General features: G+C 37.0%; 1 protein-coding gene across 3 annotated transcripts in view; it reads left to right on the top strand.

Annotated features, from left to right (window-relative positions):
* Positions 1–24,165, top strand: part of IQCM (IQ motif containing M) — a 499,469-nt gene that overhangs the window by 8,991 nt on the left and 466,313 nt on the right. For 2 of the 3 annotated variants that reach the window (XM_033215451.1, XM_033215449.1), the window contains exon 1: positions 7,560–7,782. The exons of the other annotated variant lie outside the window; for it this stretch is intronic. The gene's annotated coding sequence lies outside the window, so the exon portion shown is untranslated. Of the gene's footprint in view, positions 1–7,559; positions 7,783–24,165 lie in introns of those variants that run through there. 3 annotated transcript variants of the gene reach the window in all.

The following is a 24,165-nucleotide window of genomic DNA, read 5'->3' as shown; positions in this document are numbered from 1 at the left end:
TTTTGGCTTTATCACCGTGATGAACACTAATTATGAATAGTTTAGACAGACTGAGAGTAGTTAAAGAATCCAGTAAATAGTCTTCCCCAAACTGAGATATTTGGGCAGTCTTCTTTTATCTTATTGTAGTAAACGAGTAATATTGCTTCTCAAGTTTTATCATTATTTAACATTTCTCCATACAGTCATGTCTTAATGCTTTTTGTCATTCTCATTCTTCTTTCTTCTCTTTAGGTACGTATACTTTCCCACAATAAATATTTTAACATGATTTTCTTTCTTTCTTGGTTCTCTCCCTGTTAAACTTCTTGTAGTTTCTAACGTGTAGTATGTGCAACGATTGCTTAACTATCTACCTCTGTACTTTAGACATGATCTTTCTCTAGCACCTTCTTGACACATCTGGAGTATAAGGGGATGGACTAAAGCAGTGTATCTCAGTGAAGATTGTCATAAATTGGGTTCCATGGAAACAAACTGGGAGGGAGAGTTGAAGGCAGAAGTTTTACTGGTGTGTGTTCATAAGAGATACTTTTATAATGAAGTTGGGAAGGCAGGATTGGGCAGAGGGAGAAGCTAACCTGCAATAGGATACCAATTGAGGCCCTCAGTCAATCCTACAAGGAGCTATAGGAATAGGAAGGCCCTGTGGAATTGTCCCAAGTTGAAGCAAAGGAGTCAGCCATTGTTTCCTGTATCGGCCAGACATCACCCATGGGTACCACCTGGGAGGAGGAATAATGAAACCTTGGGCAAGGCAGGTCTCTGCAGCAATGCCTTATGAAAGACATAGCTATGATCCAGAAATGAGCAATATTCCCAGAAACTGGGAATGGGCGACCTTGAAGAGAGGACCTGGGTAGAGCACCAGTTCTACTGCTGGTACTTTGGGCAGGGGAATTCTTTGTTATATGGAAATAATTCAGGCATTGCCAGCATGTGACATCCCTGGCCCACCCACTAGGACCATCAAATACTCTCCAACATTTACAAATAATCCTTAGGAACCTGTTTGAAAATCACTGGAAATAACTGAGCAAAAAGATTTTTCATGTCTACTGCAGCTCTAACGTTGTTTCTGGATGTGTGAGTGTTTTCTGTATTAGAGTACTATCTGATTAAAGTTAGAGAAAAAATCTGGCAAGTGAATGAATCCATTGTGAATCAAATAATGCTGTGCTGGACTTACTTAATTATAAATAGTTATGTGGAATTACTGGGTATAAGGGCATGAAGATTTTAAAAAGTGTTGCTTTATATTGCCCTGCAGAGCAGTGGGACCAATTTATACTCTCATTAGCAATCTAGCAATCATGTGCTTTTACTTTTTTCTCCCTATTAACTTGAATCTCTGTAAATTTCATTGATAGTCTGGATGGGGTCCAGGAAGGGAGGTAAGGAAATGAGGCTTGTGTAACATGCTGCTATGCCTAGTTTTATTCAGGTTTCACTAATGCTTCCAAGGACCACTTTGACAACACAGGAAAGAGCCAGGCAAAAGAGAGCAGTAGAATTGATAGGCACTTATTTACAAGCAATATTTAAGAAAAACCAGAGCACTTAAAAGAGGTAAGCACAATTAGCTGGGCGTGGTGGTGCCTGCCTGTAGTCCCAGCTTCTTGGGAGGCTGAGGCAGGAGAGTCGCTTGAACCCAGGAGGCGGAGGTTGCAGTGAGCACCTCCGTGCCGCCACTGCACTCTGGCCTGGCGACAGAGTGATACTTCGTCTCAAAAAAAAAAAAAAAAAAAAAAGTAAGCAGTTATGGGGAAGAAAATGGAAATGTTTTAAATTTTAACCATAGAATTCAAATTCCCTTGGAGGCAACCTTTGTTTCCAACTTAATAGATTTAGATTAGTTCAACTCTATCCTTTTAACATCTATTAACAGTTCAAAAAGAAGTATCTGCTGTTAGCTTAGTCTTGTTCCCAAGAGGCCAACTAGTGCTGGGTTTGGCAGCTTCTCTGGAGAAAGGCTCAATGAGTGTGGAGACTAAAATAACAAACTTGTTTTGAGACTGAATGCTTTCAGAACATGATTGGAGACTTTAAAAATTAATTCCAGAAGTAGCCAACTATCATCTACAAATAGAAGAACCTGTCTTCCACATTTACACAGAATCCTTCATGTGATTAATTTCAGAATCCTTTATTTTCCCTTGTTTATTTTTTTCTGTAGCTATGATTCACCCTCTAAATAATTAATCTGTCATCGTATTTTAGTGTGTTCGTAGGCACCATGACATTTTTCTACACATTGCTAGAAAATGAGTCAGCCAATCAACAACGTGTGTTGGATACTAATATTACATCATCCATTTTAGTTTAAAAACGAATTTAGTTAAAAAACCAGCAGACACTTACAATTTTACTTTGGAAAGACTAAAATTATAAGGGCTAGAGTAAGTATTAGCTATACTCCTTGATTTTAGATTTTAGAAGCAATGCATCAATTTATCTTAAATATGAAAAAAATATTACTAGGAAGACTGGTCTATTTTAGTGTAGATGCAAAAAAAGAAAAACAGTATTCCTCTGTAAAAACAGATTGGTTTTCTTTAATTAATGTTTATGAGCCTATTAAAAAGATGAATATTTTAATATAAATTCTTTGGTTGTAATAAGTTTAATTACAAAGGCAAAACATGTTTATTAAAGAAAAATCAGGAAATATTGAAACAAAAGGAAGAAAATAATATTTATGATTCAACTATTCATAGACAACCATGTTAACCTTGGTTTATATTTTTCCAAGCTATTTTCTTTTATTTCTTTGGTTGCACCTTTCCAGACTTAAAAATATGTATTTGATTACATAAATTATATTCTGCTATAATAAATAATTATCCCCTAGCCTGCTTTAATCAAGCAACACTATGCCAAGAACAGGTTTCTAAATATTAATCTACTTTACTTTTCTAAACAAATGAATAACATATCATAGTATGGAAATACCATAATTTGATCAACAAACTGAGGGACACTTACGTTGTTTGAAAGATGTCATCGTTTTAACTAATTTTTCCACAAATGCCTTTCTACATAACTTATTGAATACTTGTTAGATTAGTTCCTTAGAAACATCCCTAGCAGTAAAATTGCTAGTTTGAAGGCACATATATTTTGAATTTGATGTAGATTGCTAGATTCCTTTCCAGAGAACTTGCACCTATGTATTCTCTCATTGGCAATGAAATGAATCCCAACTTCCCCAGCACTGGGCATTAATAATCATAATAATTTTTGACAGATAGGTGAAAAGTATCAGATTGTTGTTTTAATTATTATCTCTCAATCATCTTTTAATTACTGGCCATTTTCATTTATTTTATGAATTGTCTCTGTATGTCTTTTGATTTTTTAAAAACAATGTTCATCTTTTTAAATTGATAATTTGTACTTTATTAAAGATATGCTGCAAATGTTTTGCTCAATAATATATCTTTTGACCCTGTTTGTGGTGTATTTTTTGAACAGAAGTTAAATTTTACAGGTCAAAACTTTTAATATTTTCCTGTATGATTTTTGGCTTTTTAGTCATGCTTAGACAGAACAGCCTCAACATAAAAATACTCTAATTTTTAAAATATGCTATTAGATTTTTATACATAAAATTTTATTTTGGGGACAGGTATGGTGGTTCATGCTTATAATGCCAGCACTTTGGGAGTCCTGGGTAGAAGGATTGCTTGAACCCAGGAATTTGAGAGCAGCCTGGTCAACAAAGAGAGACTTATCTCTACAAAAATTTTAAAAGTTAGCCAGATGTGATAGTGTGTGCCTGCAATCATAGCTACTCAGGAGGATGAAGTGGAAGGATTGCTTGAATCCAGCAGTTCAAAGTTGCAGTGAGCATGATCATGCTACTGCACTTGAGCCTGGGCAACAGAGCAAGACTCTGTCTCTAACAATGACAACAACAATAGCAATAAAAGTTATTTCCTCTGTAGTTCATTTTTTGTGTGTTATGGTATGTGGCAGGATTTATTCTTTCCCAAATGGAGGGTTATTATCCCAATTATATTTATTTTATAATTCAATCTTTCTTATTTATTTCAAATTATCTTTTAATACTCTGAATTTTTTATTCTCTTCCATTAATATCTATATTTGAAACAGAATAAAGGAATATTTGATGGTTTAGTCTCTCATGAGAATGATTCTAATGTTTCATTGCATCTGGGACCCCTTATGAACAGAACCCACTCTATGACCATTACTGCCAGCTCTTGAGCTTGCTTTTGGTTTTATCACACCTCCATTTGATGCCTATGACCTGAGAAATCTCCTTAATTTATCTGATCTTTGATTTTTGCAGTAGTAGAATAAGAATCCTAATAGATAATGATAGAACCACCTCAATTAGATTGTTGTGTCTAGCATGTTAGCTACCACTATTATTAGAATCTTGAGTTTTCCAATGGATTCATTTCCCACCCAGCAGTCAGAAAAACTCGACAGTGATCACTCTCTGGACTGTCTTCAGAACCCATGGTCAGCAATAAATGTGAAGCTCTTGCTCACTCTCTGTCTATGCTCTTTGTCTTCTCACAAAGACCCATAACCTATTTCATGGGAGAGTTAATAATTAATGGCATGAATTTTCTTGCATAACATATGTTTCATGCTCTTGATATACATTATGATCTCTACTTCACAACTAAAAACCAAAACCAAAACAACCAAAAAATGAAAATAAAACAAACAACAATAAGAACAAACACCAGAGGCTCGGAGTGATTATATAGCTAGCCCAAATTTACACATCTAGGAAGGATCCCAATCAGGATTCCAATTCAGGCTTTTGATTTTATGCAGTTCTTTAAATAGTCAAACTTTTCTTTTTTTTTTTTTTTTTTTGAGACGGAGTCTTGCTCTGTCGCCGGGGCTGGAGTGCAGTGGCCGGATCTCAGCTCACTGCAAGCTCCGCCTCCCGGGTTCACGCCATTCTCCTGCCTCAGCCTCCCGAGTAGCTGGGACTGCAGACGCCCGCCACCTCGCCCGGCTAGTTTTTTGTATTTTTTAGTAGAGACGGGGTTTCACAGTGTTCGCCAGGATGGTCTCGATCTCCTGACCTCGTGATCCGCCCGTCTCGGCCTCCCAAAGTGCTGGGATTACAGGCTTGAGCCACCGCGCCCTGCCAAACTTTTCAAAATTTTATCTCTGGACACTTGGCCTTTTGTCCTAGGATTTTAAAAGTCTCCATTTAAATAATTTAAAAATGCAATTTCAGTTCTTTCACGTTCTGAAGTTGGGAGCAATGGTGCAAGTTAGGAAAGTATACCTTGATATCTTGTCCATCTTTGCAGCAACTTGTTTCCTCTATCTTGTGTTCCTTATGTGATTGTCTATACTTAATATTAATCTCTGAAAACCTGGAAAGGTATCAGCATCTCTTAACCACTTTCTCCTTCTTGGAAACATTTGCGGCAGTCAAGCCTTTCTCCACTTGTGGAAATCAAAATAAAACTACTTACAGAACAGAATGCTTGAAACTTCTCTGACTTTATTTCAACCTTGACGACATTCCTGCTGTAGGGAATTCAACTAAAAGAAATTGTCAGATGTAAGGGTTATAGTCATTGTTGAAAAGGTGAAAATGTGGAGGCTTCTGTATTTGAACTAACTGAGATTTCCTGCCAGCTTTTCATTTTCGGAAACCTTTAAAGACATTTAAGTCCTGCTTTTCTTTAGTTTTCTTATCCACTGCCTTATTCTTTAGGTATTAGGTGTTTATAGTTTTCATACTAAACTGTAGTGTCAAAAAAATCATCAGATGAACACATGTGTGTTCAGAAGACCCAAAGTCCTGAAGTCGTTTTTTAGAGTGTGCCCAGAGTGATATAGTGAAACATTATAAGTCAGTGTTGTTGGTGAATTATGACCAAGGTCATGGAAAACACATTGCTTTTTCTAGTGGTTGCATGATTATCATGCCTGTGATGATAAATCTGCACCCACTGAAAATGCAGTTAACTTACCTTGGTGATTTTGATTTATTAGCCTTGAGATGGACAAGGTTGCCCGTTTGTTAGTGCTTGTTTTATATTTGAATAGCTTGGAAGCATATAAATTTGAGGCATAGCTTAGAGTTGGTTTAGCTATTTCGTATTTCATAGAAAGCATCTGATCAGAGAACTTTGGTTTCTGATATTTCTATTGTGACACTGTATAGTTTTTAGTATGGTGAGGATACCTGATTTGCATTTTGGAGCATGTCTCTTCATGATCAAGGTTGAAGTTTCCGAGAACTGTCAGAACTATAACAGAAACAGGAAAATTGCCACTGAATAATCAACTTCATTTGGGAGTAAAAGATGGCTTAAATAGAAGACATTGAAGGACTAGTGACCGACAAAATGTATTTTATTTAGTTTCTCTTTGAGCTTTTGTTCAGAATAGACATATGACCCTGAGGGCTTTTATTAAAAATGGTCCTTAATATTAATTATTCAGAGGTATCTGCCAGCATTGGATTGGAATGGCATAAGAAGATTCTTGAATGAAAATATGTGACTAGAATGAGAGCTTAATGAATGAGTATGGATTTTCAGTGCCAAAATGTAGAATAAATTCTAGGGTTAATTTGACCATTGAAAAAGTTGTTAGCCTTAGTTCTTTCGTCTTCCTTATTACAACATGAAGCATAGCACATTAATAGGATCTTTGTACTGTTAGTCCTTTTGCCAGGGTTTCTCAATCTTCACAATACTATTATTTTGGATTGGGTAATTCTTTGTTGTCTGGAGTTGTCCCGCGCATTGTAAGGGGTTTAGCATCATGGTTTAGCATCATCCCTGGCCTTTACCCATTATATGCCAGTAACACTGTCCCCATTGCGACAACCACAAATGTCTTTAGACATTGTCAAATGTCCCCAGGTAAGTAAAACCATCTCTGATTGAGGATCACTGCCTTATAGTGGTGATACAAGAGAGAAGAGTGACCAAGAAGAAAGTGTCAATTTTGAAGATATCACAATGTGTGTATTAAGATCAGATGCCAATCACAGTATTTAGTTCATTTACCACCAAGCCCAGTTAAACTGAACTCTTATAAATTTAAACCAGTCAGAGATGGCTGCAAAGTAATTTCAGTTTTCTAGGTCTAATACTTTACAACATTTGTTAGTTTTGCATTCAGTGTTGCATTTGATGCAACATTGATTACATCAAGCCTTTTGATGTAATCTAATACTTGGTTTTATAAGCACTGCAGTTTTAATCATCCATGGAAAACTGTGGTTTTATACTGTTATATAATGTTAAATATTTTAAGAAATGATGAAAAATAAGGAATGCTTATCCTTTAGTCAACTTTTATTGGTTCTTTTAAATCTTATATGTTAAAAGTAGAGTCTTTCTCCTGTGAGGTATTTTATTATTTTCTGTTGTCAGATTTGGTGTTCTTCACGAAGGAGCTTAGTCTGGACCTATACTGTTTGGAATAGGGAGCTCCCCTTGACATAGGCAGGATGATAATAATAGCCAATTATCTAATACATCACAAAGAAATATTCTGATTCTAGAATTCTTTTGGTGCCAAAAGAAGACAGACATATGTGAGAAGAAGCAATCAGAAGATTGTCAGGATTTCAGAATCTATTTGAAATGTTCATTACCTATTTGGAATTGGTCTTAAAAATTTAAAGCAATGTAAAGCTGAATAATTAAAGATAAAAAAAGGAAGAATACAAGGTTTCTATGCTATGAAGCAACTGAGATTACTATGATTTTGGGGCAGTGAATTTGTTTCTAGAAGTTTTGTTGTAACTAAGGCAAAAAGGTAAGTAATTAAGTACTATCAGTTGGCTTAAGTAGTATTATCTGTTTCTTATAAAAGGCTTTCCACACTTTCTGCAAGGCACATTTTTTTTCTCATGGAATTTGTCCAAAGAAATAAGTGTTCTTAGGATTTGATAAAATTATGTTTATAAATTTTTTTTTGCTTAGATGATAAAATATATGGTTCACAATGTTTTTTGTTTTACAACCCATGAGTATATTTTCAATTAGCTCTCCTGTGCCTTCTAGGAAGAAAAGCAAATCACTTTGGAATGAAAAACTTTAAGGTAGAAGTTACTAATATACCACATTGTCTGTATACAACAATTCAGGCCCCTCAGTCCGTGTCTGATTTTAAGTAGCATTGCATCCTCATGCACCTTCAGTTATAAACTATACCCGCATGTAGCTTTGTGAGTTGGTTTTCTTATTTGGGCTACTTAAAATTTTCCTTTTAAAAGCTAAATGATTTTACCAAATTAAATACATTTAATGTTAATACTGAGCTTTATGACTATTGTCAACAGAGACTAACACTTATTTGAAAGGCCTCTTACAAAGAGAAAATAAAATTACGCATTTTCAAAGAGTAGGATACTCTACTATTGCTTTATTTTTGTAAATCAACAACATTACTAAATCACTTTTACATATAGATTTTTAGAGTGCTCTTGAACACAGACATATTTAATCTCTTTAAAGACTGAATTGGAAGATTGAATGTGGCATAAGAAAAATCCTGGCTTTTAACTGTATATGATTGATATTCCAGAGTGGTCATATACAGAATTGTCAGCATTATACATTTTTTATTCTTGATGGTCTCTGCCTATTGGGTCAAATGCTAATAATAGACCCAAGAGATGGGTCAAAGAAATTATTTAGAGAAATTAATTTTAACTGTTAATTAATCTTAACTGTCCCTAAGTGAGATGGAACAGAGGTGAATAGTGGCTTTAGAATAGCTGTTCTGGATACCTGATTGATATTTATCATTTGTTATGAAAAAATCTGTTATGGAGTTCTAAAAAATACTAAAAATATTATCAGTCTATTTTTTGGAATGATTAAGTATAAAAATATCACCTTGCCCATCTTGAAGTAATTACCCTATATACTTAAGATAATTAGTTTGATAAAGACTGGGTTGTTCTTCCAGAACAGACTGTGAAAATATTTCTGGTGGTAAGAGATCATTTTCTAGAGCTGATTCCAATATAGCATGACTAGTTATGTGTTTTCAAGGGGAGGAATTACAGGCTTCTAACATGATTTTTAATATGGAACTATCAACATGAATGATCATTTAGAGTGAAATTATTTCACCAGTATTTGTTGGAAATTTGTACTTCAATATTTCCTCTTGGAAGGTCTTGAAATTTTAAAACATAATTCTCTATATTTTAGAAGTTTAGGTAGTATGCAAAAGGTTTTATTGCAATGAATGTTAAAGAACTCAGGACCTAGGCTCCATCTGATTTTCTGTATGTTAACCATATCCAGAAAGTCTCCTGTTTACTTTTAGAATTGTAAAGGAATTCAGAAGATTCGTTTCAACTGCTTCCTACCATTCAGATACTTTCTTCATGAAGCCCTGGATTACAGCATGCTCATAATGAATTGCAGTTGTTCAATTATTGGGAGGTTTGTAATGAAGCTTTGGAGTCTAAATGGGTCAGAGCAGGTTTTGCACTTTATCAGCTTGTGAGAAAATCCAAGTGGCACTCTGTGCTAATGACTGTGGAATAATAATTTTGGCACCTCTTGGTCTCTGTTTTTCTAAAGAGAGGAGGATATTATTGAGGACTAGCCAGTAAATGAATTCTTTAAAGGTATTCCTTATTTGGAGATGAATCAGTTTGTTTTAGCTCAATATAAAGATGCTTAGATTGAAACAAGATTCTAATAACTTAAGTGACTAAAGTGGAGTAGGGGAAGACATATAGATATCTAAGTACTTCTCAGATAGCTTTTATCCAGTCTCCTTATTTTAGCTTTCTATCTGCCTACCCATTTTTAATTCCCAGTTTTAGAGAAGTTGGTACTGCTAGTTGCTGAGCATTTGGGGGTATCTGTTGTGTAACTAGTTAATTCTTGGCTTTTCCCATCACTCACTTAAGATTGAGCTGTCTTGGGTGTAGTACTTCAGTTACTATTTGTCCACCTGCTTCTCAGCTTTAACAATGTCGTTGCCATTGTCTCCTGTCCTGTTCTTCCCATTCTTGTGGGTCACGTCTTTTAAAAAAAGTTGAATTAGATACATTTGTTCACCCTATTCAAGATGTACCTTTGAGTGGGAAAATGACAGCCTCTTTCAGATGATAGATCTGAAGCTAATAGTGCAGCAGGGTTTGGTGTAGAAAATTTACTTAGCTAGAAGGATTTTTTGAGTGGAAAGAAAAAACTAATAAAAATTTTCTTGTTTGGGGAATATATACCAGGACTAAGAATGCTTTTCTTGTGTAGTAACCCTTAATCCAGCCCCATCATATGAATTTTGAAACTTAAGACAAAATGTAATATTTTAATACAATGAAAAAATTCACAAAGGGCTAAATATAGCCTGACATTTCTGCAAAAAGATGCTCATTAACTCTGAGATATTAATGTAGTTGACTGATAACCAGGGTTAGGTTGTTGATTTTTAAAACTATTGCAACAGAGTAAAATGCTGGAGGCTTTTATCATGACCAGAGAGGTCTGCATTGTCACCTGGGTGTAGAGGAGGGTAAAATATACAATAAGCCAGAGCAGAAGATAAGCTTCAATTTATGTCAGTGAAACTGAAGGCCGAGAATAAGTAGTTTCTTCTCTTTGCATTTTATGCCTGGTATAAGGGCAGAAAAAAATATTCTGTCAATCAAAGCAAAAAGGTAGTCCTAACCACATCAAACCTATTTTATTAACTATAATGATATGATAGCATTGTAATTATGAATGTTATTCCAAAATTTTAGATAATAGCTAAATTTTAAGAGAATACTCTGTAAATACTGTTTGAGGAATAGTGGATTTTACTATCCTCAAAGGTTAATGTGCGTGTGTGTGTGTGTGTGTGTGTGTGTGTGTGAGAGAGAGAGAGAGAGAGAGAGATCTAGAAGGTAGGATGGATGAAATGAAAGGAAGAACTTTAGTATGAGGTTTCTTTCCCAATACATTGTTATTTGCATCTTTGCAATATACAGAGCTATACCATGTATTTCTGGTGCTCATTCCCATCCTCCAATTAAAAGTTAACAAACATGTAACTAATCTAAAAAAGGGTCACTTCCACAACAAAGGATTTGCCCTTTGTCATAGTGATATTTGGTGTTTAAGGATGACTCTTAGGAATTTGGCTCCAAATTAAAAGAAGCATTTGTATTTCTCAGTTCACCCAAAGGACTAATAAACCATACTTTGACTTCTGAAGTCTCTTTCAAAGTCAAATGCCTTCCTTTGAGAGTACTTTACTGCTCACTTATAAAACTGCAAAAGGACATTTCAGTCAATGCTTTATTCTCCTAGTTAGGAATGGAGGCTGACTATGTGGCCGCCAACATGGATAATTTAAGGAACCCTTAGAAGGCCCTTCTATCAAAACATATCTCCCTGAATGAAGCCTATATATTTCTCTTTACTTTTTTGAACTGTTTGAAATTCTGCCTGTTACAGAGTCACTCAGATTAGAGTGTCCTCTTTTAAAAGAAAAATATCCCAGGGAGGGTTAAGTAGTCTATTAATCAATTATTCACAGTCCAGTGTGGCTTAGTTTAATTAAATTGCTTTTTTCTAGTTATGTACATTTTGATGGAGCCCAGGAAGAGAGAAAAGGGAAGTAACTTAGTCCTCGGGATTTTTCATTATAAGGCAAGCCTGAGCTGAGAGCACTGAAGTAGGCTCACTGTTGTCATCCAAAAGGCAGAATGAGGGCCCTGGATATCTGCGAGTGGGGCAGAGGAGACACAGGAGCTAAGAGAGGAAAAGAGAAAGAGAAGCAGGGAAATGCCAAAGATAAACTTTGACATATTATGGACCAGTCCATTCTCTATCATAAAAGCTTTTACATTAATATTGTTGGGTGCCATGCTGAAATGGTTTTGTATTTCTTTTTTGAATTTGTTTTTTGTTTTAATATATATCTTGATATTTTGGGAAAGAGAATGTAGATGAGCTGTGTTAGAATGATGCCATAAACATATAGTTCTCTATATATGTTATTCATTAAACAATGAATAATCATGGTTATGGATTAATTATTAACCAAAGCAAGAAGAAGAACTCAGAATGTTCAGTAAAATAATTTGGAAACTCTGTTGATGGAAAGAAATCACTAGATTTCTATCAAAGATGAATTTTTTTCATGTGCTTTTGGTACATGGCAGGGATAATGCAATGTAGTTGTGTCCTTGGTAGACTTGAAAGATATTTCAGTTCAAGCAGTTGCCTTTTTTTAAGGCTTGCTCTAAATTGTAAATACTTTGAAATATAATATACTTATTTTAGAAATTTTTAGGCTTGTTCTTCTTATAGAACAGTATCTATGAGTAGAAAAGCAAGCTAAGAAATCAAACCAATCTTGGTTAATCACACCAATGGGAAACTGACAACTATAGCAGGATTCAGGCACCACCTACCACTTCGAGTGTTTAATTTGCAGATGTATTACATAGGAGGAATGAAATATCATTCATACAAACTTGGCAAAATCACATCTGGTGGGTTGTATGAATTCAAATATAATAGCTAGGGTGATCACATGACTTATCACCCACTCCAAATCCAGACAGTTTTGAGAGTGAAAGGTGATGTTCAAAATAATTAAAATTATATGTATTTGGCCGGGCACGGTGGCTCACACCTGTAATCCCAGCAATTTGGGAGGCTGAGGTGGGCAGATCACAAGGTTAGGGGTTCAAGATCAGTCTGACCAATGTGGTGAAACCCCGTCTCTACTAAAAAAATACGAAAATTAGCTGGGCGTGATGGCACGTGCCTTTAATCCCAGCTACTCAGGAGGCTGAGCCAGGAGAATTGCTTGAGCCTGGGAGGCAGAGGTTGCAGTGAGCCGAGATTACGCCATTGTACTCCAGCCTGGGCGACAGAGTGAGACTCCCCCATCTCAAAAAAAAAATTATATGTTTTTGAAGTAATATGTATCCATCTATAAATAGGTTTATTATCTTGGTATAAGCACTCCAACAGTTTTTTTTTGTTGTTGTTTTTTTGGATACAGTGTCTTGCTCTGTCATGCAGGCTGGAGTGCAATGGCAGAATCATGGCTTACTGAAACCTCCGCATCCTGGGCTCAAACAATCCTCCTGCCTCAGCCTCCCAAGTAGCTGGGACTACAGGCATGTGCCACTGTGCCCCATGATGGGTTTCATCATGTTGCCCAGGCTGGTCTTGAACTCCTGGACTCAAGTGATCCACCCACCTTGGCCTCCCAAAGTGCTGGAATTAGCCGGTGTGAGCCACCATGCCCAGCCGTACTCTAACATTGTAATACCTGTGGGGAGGAAAAAGTTAGCAGCTGATCTATGGACTGAAGGAGGAGTTGGAGATACAGATGTATATCTGTATATCTGCAGAGAGAGAGAGAGGAAAGAAACATGGAAACGTGCTAATCAGACACTCGGTATTTATTAAGGAAAAGACATAACTGAGAGTCCTTGTCTGTAGAATACTTTCAGCAGAAAATATCTGATCTATCTGGGTTGCTTATGGCAAACAACTATAGAATTGAAAGATTCCTGGTGCCTATCCTGTTTGAAAGTGTCAATGTCAGTTTTAGGTAATTATCAGAATATGAAATGGAGATGCTTTATGATCAAAATAGTTCCCACTCTGTAAGTAATGACTCCCATGCATCATTTGGTGATTACATGTGTTAGATGTAGACTGGAACACATCCTAATGTGGCAAGGATCAATTGAGGAGCTGTATTGTTGCCCTCAGACTTCTTTAGGTGTCACCTGTGTATCAAGCTTACTTTTATGTTTTGAAATTACTAAAGTTTAATACTGGGTAAGATTTCTTATTTTATTGTATTTTACTGGCAATTCAATTATTTTCTGGTCTCAAACTATAGAATATTCCTATTCAAATACTATTTTCAAAAATAAAAATCTTTAAGTCAATTAAAATAAATATGTACATATACATTAAAGCTAAACAAACAAAAAACCCACTTGGTTATCTGGCTATCAAAAAAAAGACTATAAGTGGAATGGTCTTTTTTGGGAAGTATTTGTGTACTGTAAGATTGTTCTTAGCCTATCTGTTTTTATTATAGTGACACCAGTATTTGTCTGAAAATTGTACTTTTCAACGTTTTTTTTTTCTTTTTGAGACAGAGTCTCACTCTGTTGCCAGGCTGGAGTGCAGTGGCATGATCTTGGCTCACTGCAACCTCTACCTCCTGGGTTCAAGCGATTCCCCTGCCTCAGCCTCCCGAGTAGCTGAGTTTTTCATAAGATTGAACTTGTTGATACCTTCAATGAGTCTTGTCTAAGATCACACTATTTTTAACTGAGAAAACACTCTCTACAGGTGTTGAGGTGCCTGGTAAGTTCAGGACAAATATTAAATGAAGGATATCCTTAGTTCTTATTTTTAAAAATATTAAAATGTGGCCGGGCGCGGTGGCTCAAGCCTGTAATCCCAGCACTTTGGGAGGCCGAGACGGGCGGATCACGAGGTCAGGAGATCGAGACCGTCCTGGCTAACATGGTGAAACCCCGTCTCTACTAAAAAAAAAAAAAATACAAAAAAAAACTAGCCGGGCGAGGTGGCGGGCACCTGTAGTCCCAGCTACTTGGGAGGCTGAGGCAGGAGAATGGCGTGAACCCGGGAGGCGGAGCTTGCAGTGAGCTGAGATCCGGCCACAGCACTCCAGCCTGGGCGACAGAGCCAGACTCCGTCTCAAAAAAAAAAAAAAAAAAAAAAAAAAATTACAATGTGTAAATATTCCAGACCAAACATCTTCAAAAGTGTTTGCTGGCCGGGCGCGGTGGCTCAAGCCTGTAATCCCAGCACTTTGGGAGGCCGAGACGGGCGGATCACGAGGTCAGGAGATCGAGACCATCCTGGCTAACACGGTGAAACCCCGTCTCTACTAAAAAAAAAAAAAACCTAGCCGGGCGAGGTGGCGGGCGCCTGTAGTCCCAGCTACTCGGGAGGCTGAGGCAGGAGAATGGCGTAAACCCGGGAGGCGGAGCTTGCAGTGAGCTGAGATCGGCCACTGCACTCCAGCCTGGGCGACAGAGCGAGACTCCGTCTCCAAAAAAAAAAAAAAAAAGTGTTTGCTACCTTTTTAGCTCCATTTAGAGTAACTTTCTTCAAAAAATGATCTTACAAGACAACTCATCAAATTTGTTTCTATTTATAATTTCTATGAATATTTAATAAAACTTAGATACTACAGTCATACCCTTCTAAATTTCATCACATTCTGATACAGTATATATATTTGTCCACTTAAAAATAAACACTTCATCGAGATTCTTCTCCCAAGTTGAGAAACTTGAAGCACAAATAAAGATTTTCTTTATTTTATTTTTTAGGATATATTGTACGTATTTTGGGGATACATGTGGTATTTTGATACATGTATACAACGTGTAATGATCAAATCAAGGTAATTGAAATATCCAGCACCTCAAACATCTACCTTTTTGTGTGAAAAACATAATTATTCCCTTCTAGATATTTTGAAAAATATGATAAATTATTAACTATAATTTATTTACTGTACTATCAAATATTAGAACTTATTACTTCTATGTAACCATATTTTTGTACTCATTAACCAACTTTTCGTCATCCCTTCTGCCTTCTCTAGTAACCACTATTCTATTCTCTATCTCCATGAGACACACTTTTAGCTCCCTCATATGCGTGAGAACATGCAATATTTGTCTTTCTGTCTGGCTTATTTCACTTAACATAACGACCTCCATTTCCATCCATGTTCCTGCAAATGATAGGATTTCATTATTTTTTTTTTTTGAGATGGAGTCTCGCTCTGTCGCCCGGGCTGGAGTGCAGTGGCCGGATCTCGGCTCACTGCAAGCTGCGCCTCCCGGGCTCCCGCCATTCTTCTGCCTCAGCCTCCCGAGTAGCTGGGACTACAGGCGCCGCCACCTCGCCTGGCTAGTGTTTTTGTATTTTTTTTTTTTTTTTTTTAGTAGAGATGGGGTTTCACCGGGTTAGCCAGGATGGTCTCGATCTCCTGACCTCGTGATCCGCCCGTCTCGGCCTCCCAAAGTGCTGGGATTACAGGCTTGAGCCACCGCGCCCGGCCGGATTTCATTATTTTTATGGATGAATAATATTCTATTGTACGTCTATACTACATTTTATTTATCCTTTTATCCACTGATGAGCACTTAGGTTGATTCCATATCTTGGCCATTGTGATTAGTGATGCAATGAACATAGGCTTGTAGATATCTCTTAAATATACTGATTTCCTTTCTTTTGGAAATATGCTCAGCAGTGGAATTGCTGGATCACATGGTAGTTCTATTTTTAGTTTTTTGAGAAACTTCCATACCATTCTCCATAGTGGCTATACTAATTTACTTTCCTACCGATCGTGTAAAAGTGGTCACTTTTCTCTGCATCATCACTAGCATTTGTTATTTTTTGTCTTTTTAATAATAGTATTCTAACTGGGGTGAGGTGGTTTTGATATGCGTCTTCCTGGTGATTAGTGATGCTGAACATTTTTTCATATACCTGTTGACCATTTGTGTGTCATCTTTTAAGATGTGTCTATTCAGGTCTTTTGATCACTTTTAAAATTGGATTTTTTGTTCTTTTTACTATTGAATTGTTTTTTCCTTATATATTCTAGCTATTAATTCCTTGTCAGATGGGTAGTTTGCAAATATTTTCTCCCATTGTATGGGTTGTCTCTTCACGTTGTTGATTGTTTCCTTTGCTGTGCAGAAACTTTTTAGCTTGATGTAACTCTTTTGTCTATTTTTGCTGTAGTTGCCTGTGCTTTTGAGATCTTACCTTCCAAAAATAACTTTGCCCAGACTGATGTCCTGTAGCATTTCATCAGTATCTTTTTCTCATAGTTTCTAGTTTCAGTTCTTACATTTAAGTCTTTAATCCACTTTCAGTTGATTTTTGCATATGACAAAAGATGAATATCTAGCTTAATTCTTCTACATATGGATATCTAGTTTTCCCAGCATGATTGATTTAAAAAGAGTCTATCTCTTCCCCAGTGTATGTTCTTGGAGTTTTATATCAGTACCATGGTGGTTCGACTACTGTAGCTTTGTTAGAATAATTTGAAATTAGGTAGTGTGATATTTCTAGCCTTGCTTTTTTTGCTTAGGATTGCTTTAGCTATTTGGAGTCTTTCATGATTCCATATGAGTTTTAGGATTTTTTTTCTATTTCTGTAAGAATATCTTTGGTATTTTGATAGGGATTGTGTTGGAAATGTAGATTGTTTTGGATAGTATAGCAATTTTAACAATATTCATTCTTCTAGTCCTTAGTATGAAGTATATTTCCAATTTTTTGTGTCCTCTTCAATTTATCAGTGTTTTATAGGTTTTCTTTTAGAGATTTTTCACCTTTGATTTAATTTATTCCTGTGTATTTTATTGTTTTGTAGCTATTGTAAATGGGATTGTTTTCTTGATTTTTTTGTAAGATTGATCACTGTCAGTGTCAAATATACATTTTCAAAATTAAATCATGTATGTTTTTTAAGCTCTCATCATTTGATTTGTTTACCCTTCCTTTATTTTGCTGTGATGCATGTATAGGCTTTTCTGTTTACAAGCTTGTTTTCAAAAATTGCAATTTGTGAAAAACTTCAAGGTCTTAAGATTTTTGAACCTTTATTTACTGATGACTTTTGTTAAAAATTTCCAACTATTATTTAATAAAATGTAAACAGGGACTTACTTATAAAAGTTTATTACCATTTCTGTTTCTAGGTACAGAAAGACAAATATCACCTATTCCTACTCATATGTAGGGGCTAAAACAAATGTATCCCATGGAGGTAGACAGCAGAATGCTGGTTACCAAAAACTGGAAAGAGAAGAAGGGAAGGAGGATGAAGGAAAGTTGGCTAATGGGTACAAAAATACAGTTACATAGGAGAAATAAGTTCTGGTATTTCATAATACAGTAGAGAAATTAGAGTTAGCAACAAGTTATTGTACATTTCAAATGAGCCAAAATAGAATAATTGTAATATTCTCAACACATAAAATAAATCTTTGAGGTGACTGATATACCTCCTTAAAAAATAACTAAATTAAATAAATAATATTGTCCTGGAAAAATAATCTAATTGAGCTGCAAAGAAAGAAAACACATAATGCCATGCTAAAACATATACATAAAAAAGTAACAGCTTTTTACAAAATTTTTTAAAAATTAATATCTTTAATATTTCTATATGTACTTCTTTGCATAGTTTGACAAAGTTTCTATTTCATTTGGCAGAATATCATAGCTCATTTTGGATGTGAATATATATATTATGTGTGTACCAATGCCAACTCCAATTATATTTCTCCAAGCTTTATTAATTTAGCAAAGCCATTCTAACTTGTCACTGTGCTGTACCTAAATTTATATTAACATCACAAAACAAATAATTTAATCTTCAACATTGAATTTTAAGCTGATGTTACATGCATATTCACAATAGCATCTGATGTTTAATTTTGACAGACTAAAGATCCAGAAGCTTTAATTTCAACCCATGAATTAGATGAAAAATAAAAATCAAACACTATTGGAATTTTTTTTTCCTTCAAAGAAACTGATGACATTGATATAAAATTGGAAATATTTAACCATTTGCAAATTCTTTTTATGCTAATGGAGCCAACATTTCAACAGCTATTACTTCACTTTTTATTTGTGTAATGAGAAAATGTAGAATTAAAAATGTACAAAATTGTTTTAAAAGCCTTATTTGATCTAAATGAAAGGTAATGTTTCACAGAGTGACACATAAAAATACCTTCTGCAGCTACATGTTAAATTTTACAATAATTTAAAAACAGATGCTAATATTTCTTCAGTATGTTTGTTCCTCTTGGTTTCATGTGGCTAGAAATGGCCACCCCAAAGGATGGAAAACGCTGAAAAACAGTTTGTGTCAGTTACACATTTATTATCAACTCTCTAGAGAAAAGAAAATTCATTGCTCAGTTTTTATTTAACATGTACTTTTTTTGAGCTAATTTCTCAGTAAAGGATTTATTTAAAAACAAACAGAAAAGGATTTCCAAGAAATAAAATGAATGAATCACTGTAGATATACAGTATAGAATAAAATTTAAAAACTACATAGCAAGAGTACTCATACTATTCTCTATACGCTCAAGAGCAGATTTAAATTTCTTATACATATTCATGCAACTCTAGCCTATAATTTCTCATATTTCTTATGCTCATGATGGGTGACTTGACTGCTTTATGAACAGTACAAACCTCAGCACAGAACACTTCACAACTGGCTTTTCCTTTAAGTGGCCAATGGGGCAGCAATGTGAATATTTCTCCCATCATGATTCAAGGTTAGAGGCAGTTATATGTTCCCAGCAGCTTGCATCCTACTTAGTGCAGTTCATTTTACTAGTAAATGCCATAGATGCTGTTCTTGAAAGGGATGTGCTACTTATACTGTATCCAGAAAGGGTCCGTGGAAAAGAAGGAAATACAATAAATATCTTTCAAATTTCATCATGTATTAAAGTGAGAAATCTGCCCACTGTACAACTGTTTCTCTTACATGTTACTAGAAAAGACCATGATAGAAGTTAGAATTAAAAAGTGGAGGTCTATCAAGCCCATCATGGTTTATTTTAATGCAACTGTTAATAACAATACTTCTTTTCTAAAAAAGGCATAAACATACAGGGCAAAAATTAAATAGACAAAACTTCCAGTTCCTGGTCTGACATGTCAGCTTGGAAGTCATCACTTCTGTCTTCATAACAAGAAAAAAGCAGAACAAACTGAAAGTCAACAACTCTTCTTAGATTCTTTAGACAATTGAGGTCACAGGCAGTCTGTCACTCTGTAAACTGGAGAGACAGGCAGATGCAGAGAATCACAGCTCACTGGCAGTGGAAACTGCTGCTAGTACCTGGAAGGGACACTTAAAGGGTAATTGACTACTGAAGACTGAGTGTGGACTTCCTTGAGAAATAAAAATTCCTAGGGTTCTAGCTTAAGGAAGGCCCCCATACTTTATAAATTTTGTGTCCAAGAGCTCTACTAGGTTGTCATGGTGAAGATTAAAGAAAAATCCTGGTGCCCAAGATGGCTGAATTGGAACAGCTCCAGCCTCCAGCTCCCAGCATGAGCAACACAGAAGACGGGTGATTTCTGCATTTTCAACTGAGGTACCAGGTTCATCTCACTGGGGCATGTTGGACAGTTGGCTCTGGTCCACGGGTGCAGCCCGACCAGTGAGAGCTGAAGCAGGGCGAGGCATCGCCTCACCTGGGAAGTGCAAAGGGGAAGGGAATTCCTTTTCCTAGCCAAAGGAAATTGAGACACACAACATCTGGAAAATCCGGTAACTCCCACCCTAATACTGTGCTTTACCAAAGGTCTTATCAAAGGGCACACCAGGAGATTATATGCCACACCTGGCCCAGAGGGTGCCACACCCACAGAGCCTCCCTCATTGCTAGCACAGCAGTCTGAGATCTAACTGCAAGGTGGCAGCGAGGCTGGGGGAGGGGCGCCTGCCATTGCTGGGGCTTAAGTAGGTAAACAAAGCCTCAGGAAGTTCAAATTGGGTGGAGCCCACCATAGCTCAAGGAGTCTGGCCTGCCTCTGTAGACTCCTCCTCTGGGGACAGGGCATAGCTAAACAAAAAGCAGCAGAAACCTCAGCAGAGGTAAATGCCCCTGTCTGACAGCTTTGAAGAGAGCAGTGGATCTCCCAGCATGGAGGTTGAGATCTGAGAATGGACAGACTGCCTGCTCAAGTATGTCCCTGAACCCTGAGTAGCCTAACTGGGAGACATCCCCCACTAGGTGCAGACTGACACCTCACACCTCACACCTCACATGGCGGGGTACACCCCTGAGGTGAAGCTTCCAGAGCAAGAATCAGACAGCAACACTTGCTGTTCAGCAGTATTCTATGTTCTGCAGCCTACACTGCTGATACCCAGGCAAACAGGGTCTGGAGGGGACCTCAAGCAAACTCCAATAGACCTACAGATGAGGGTCCTGACTGTTAGAAGGAAAACTAACAAACAGAAAGAACCCCACACCAAAACCCCATCAGTACATCACCATCATCAAAGAGTAAAGGCAGATAAAATGACAAAGATGGGGAAAAAGCAGTGCAGAAAAACTGGAAATTCAAAAAATCAGAGTGCATCTCCCCCTCCAAAGGAACGCAGCTCATTGCCAGCAACTGAACAAAGCTGGACGGAGAATGACTTTGACAAGTTGAGAGAAGAAGACTTCAGTCGATCACACTTCTCAGAGCTAAAGGAGGAACTATGTAACCAGTGCAAAGAAACTGAAAACCTTGAAAAAAGAATGGATGAATGGATAAGTAGAATAATCAATGCAGAGAAGACCTTAAAAGAACGGATAGAAATGAAAACCATAACATGAGAACTATGTGACAAATGCACAAGCTTCAGTAACTGACTCGATCAACTGGAAGAAAGAGTATCAGTGATTGAAGATCAAATGAATGAAATGAAGCAAGAAGAGAAGTGTAGAGAAAAAAGAGTAAAAACAAATGAACAAAGCCTCCAAGAAATATGGGATTATGTGAAAAGACCAAATCTACGTCTGATTGGTGTTCCTGAAAGTGACGGGGAAAATGGAACCAAGTTGGTAAACACTCTGCAGGATATCATCCAGGAGAACTTCCCCAACCTAGTAAGGCAGGCCAATATTCAAATTCAGGAAATACAGAGAATGCCACAAAGATACTCCTCGAGGAGAGCAACTCCAAGACACATAATTGTCAGATTCAACAAAGTTGAAATGAAGGAAAAACTGTTAAGGGCAGCCAGAGAGAAAGGTCGGGTTACCCGCAAAGGGAAGGCCATCAGACTAACAGCAGATCTCTCAGCAGAAACTCTCCAAGCCAGAAAAGAGTGGGGGCCAATATTCAACATTCTTAAAGAAAAGAGTTTTCAACCCAGAATTTCATATCCAGCCAAACTAAGTTTCATAAGTGAAGGAGAAATAAAATCCCTTACAGACAAGCAAATGCTGAGAGATTTTGTCACCACCAGGCCTGCCCTACAAGAGATCCTGAAGGAAGCACTAAACATGGAAAGGAAGAACAGGTACCAGCCATTGCAAAAACATGTCGGCTGGGCGCGGTGGCTCAAGCCTGTAATCCCAGCACTTTGGGAGGCCAAGACGGGCGGATCACGAGGTCAGGAGATCGAGACCATCCTGGCTAACACGGTGAAACCCCGTCTCTACTAAAAAATACAAAAAACTAGCTGGGCGAGGTGGCGGGCGCCTGTAGTCCCAGCTACTCGGGAGGCTGAGGCAGGAGAATGGCGTGAACCAGGGAGGCGGAGCTTGCAGTGAGCTGAGATCCGGCCACTGCACTCCAGCCGGAGTGACAGAGTGAGACTCCGTCTCAAAAAAAAAAAAAAAAAAAAAAATGTCAAAATGTAAAGTCCATCGATGCTAGGAAGAAACTGCATCAACTAGCAAACAAAATAACCAGCTAATATCATAATGACAGGATCAAGTTCACACATAATAATATTAACCTTAAATGTAAATGGACTAAGTGGTCCAATTAAAAGACACAGACTGGCAAATTGGACAAAGAGTCAAGACCCATCAGTTTGCTGTATTCAGGAGACCCATCTCACATGCAGAGACACACATAGGCTCAAAATAAAGGGATGGAGGAAGATCTACCTAGCAAATGGAAAACAAAAAAAAGCAGGGGTTGCAATCCTAGTCTCTGATAAAACAGATTTTAAACCATCAAAGATCAAAAGAGACAAGGAAGACCATTACATAATGGTAAAGGGATCAATTCAACAGGAAGAGCTAACTATCCTAAATATATATGCACCCAATACAGGAGCACCCAGATTCATAAAGCAAGTCCTTAGGGACTTACAAAGAGACTTAGACTCCCATACAATAATAATGGGAGACTTTAACACCCCACAGTCAACATCAGACAGATCAACAAGACAGAAAGTTAACAAGGATATCCAGGAATTGAACTCAGCTCTGCACCAAGCGGACCTAATAGACATCTACAGAACTCTCCACCCCAAATCAACAGAATATACATTCTTCTCAGCACCACATTGCACTTATTCCAAAATTGACCATATAGTTGGAAGTAAAGCACTCCTCAGCAAATATAAAAGAAAAGAAATTATAACAAACTGTCTCTCAGACCACAGTGCAATCAAACTAGAACTCAGGACTAAGAAACTCAATCAAAACTGCTCAACTGCATGGAAACTGAACAACCTGCTCTTGAATGACTACTGGGTACATAAGGAAATGAAGGCAGAAATAAAGATGTTCTTTGAAATCAGTGAGAACAAAGACATAACATACCAGAATCTCTGGGACACATTTAGAGCAGACGGATTCACAGCCGAATTCTACCTGAGGTACAAGGAGGAGTTGGTACCATTCCTTCTGAAACTATTCCAATCAATAGAAAAAGAGGGATGCTCCCTACCTCATTTTACGAGGCCAACATCATCCTGATACCAAAGCCTGACAGAGATATAACAAAAAAAGAGAATTTTAGACCAATATCCCTGATGAACATTGATGCAAAAATCCTCAATAAAATACTGGCAAACCAAATCCAGCAGCACATCAAAAAGCTTATCCACCTTGATCAAGTGGGCTTCATCCCTGGGATGCAAGGTGGTTCAATATATGCAAATCAATAAAGGTAATCCAGCATATAAACTGAACCAAAGACAAAAACCACATGATTATCTCAATAGATGCAGAAAAGGCCTTTGACAAAATTCAACAGCCCTTCATGCTAAAAACTCTCAATAAATTCGGTATTGATGGAATGTATCTCAAGATCATAAGAGCTATTTATGAGAAACCCACAGCCAATATCATACTGAATGGGCAAAAACTGGAAGCATTCCCTTTGAAAACTGGCACAAGATGGGGATGCCCTCTCTTCCCACTCTTATTCAACATAGTGTTGGAAGTTCTGGCTAGGACAATCAGGCAAGAGAAAGAAATAAAGGGTATTCAATTAGGAAAAGAAGAAGTCAAATTGTCCCTGTTTGCAGATGACATGATTGTATATTTAGAAAACCCCATCATCTCAGCCCAAAATCTCCTTAAGCTGATAAGCAACTTCAGCAAAGTCTCAGGATATAAAATTAATGTGCAAAAATCAC

The sequence above is a fragment of the Trachypithecus francoisi genome, unplaced genomic scaffold (assembly GCF_009764315.1).
Source record: "Trachypithecus francoisi isolate TF-2019V2 unplaced genomic scaffold, Tfra_2.0 Lachesis_group1, whole genome shotgun sequence".
Lineage (NCBI taxonomy): Eukaryota > Metazoa > Chordata > Mammalia > Primates > Cercopithecidae > Trachypithecus > Trachypithecus francoisi.
This window is presented reverse-complemented; position numbering and strand designations above follow the sequence as displayed.